This window comes from Anneissia japonica, unplaced genomic scaffold, assembly GCF_011630105.1.
Source record: "Anneissia japonica isolate Jap-2015-1 unplaced genomic scaffold, ASM1163010v1 scaffold286727_len850_cov309_single, whole genome shotgun sequence".
NCBI classification, from domain to species: domain Eukaryota; kingdom Metazoa; phylum Echinodermata; class Crinoidea; order Comatulida; family Comatulidae; genus Anneissia; species Anneissia japonica.
The window spans coordinates 1-850 of record NW_022709878.1 but is presented as its reverse complement, the minus strand read 5'-3'; the positions used below and the strand labels follow the sequence as shown (position 1 = coordinate 850).

General features: G+C 31.9%; 1 long non-coding RNA gene across 1 annotated transcript; it reads left to right on the top strand.

The window, feature by feature from the left end:
* LOC117106948 lies at positions 1-837 on the top strand. Its single transcript, XR_004445162.1, has 3 exons — positions 1-99; positions 237-404; positions 678-837. It is a non-coding gene; the product is annotated as an uncharacterized LOC117106948 (long non-coding RNA).
* Positions 838-850: the final 13 nt, after the last annotated feature.

Below are 850 nucleotides of genomic sequence, written 5' to 3'. Positions count from 1 at the left end.
TAATTATATATTTGTAGCTCCTTACCTGAACTGTTAGAGAAGAAACGTTTGATTGATTCTCATACAAACTTGGCAACATCGTTATTGGATAAAATCAAGGTAAGATCAAAGAGATATCTTTAATGACATCATACATCATCATATTATTTTCATATTATTTTCATATATTTTAATGAATTTAAATTATCAAAAAATCTTTCACATATAACTAATTCTATATGTTTATGTGATTACAGGCACGGAAACTGGATGTATATTTTGAAGTTGAAGAGAGGCTGATGACCAAGACGTCACTAGATAAACCTCTGATGGACATCATCACTGATGTTGATGCTGGTACCGCGGAGGACAAGATGAGGATGTTTATTATTTTCTACATCCTTGGTCAACAACAGGTTACCGATGTAAGTTTCACTTCAAATGGCCAGACTTGCATGTCCAATTATTTCAGTCAGCCCATATGCATGCTTCTATGACTCTTAAAAATTCTGAGCTCAAAAGTTGACATTTTGAGAAAGTCTGTAATATCAAAACTATTAGTCAGAAATTATCAACTTAGAGATTTTGACTGTATTGTGTTTTTTGTAAATTGCTGAATAAATACAACTTAAGAAATTAAAAAAATAACCTGTTACATTTATAATTTTAACATAAACTTTGGTTTTTTTGTACATCAGGCAGAATTTGATCAATATTTACTGGCTCTCGAAGCAGCCGGTTGTGACCTATCACCTATCAACTACATCAAAAGATGGCGGTAAGCTAAAAAATATTCTTAATAACAACGCAGACATGTATGTGTTTGTTTTTTTTTCTTCACATCCAACAGCAAGTACACTTGCCACTTACA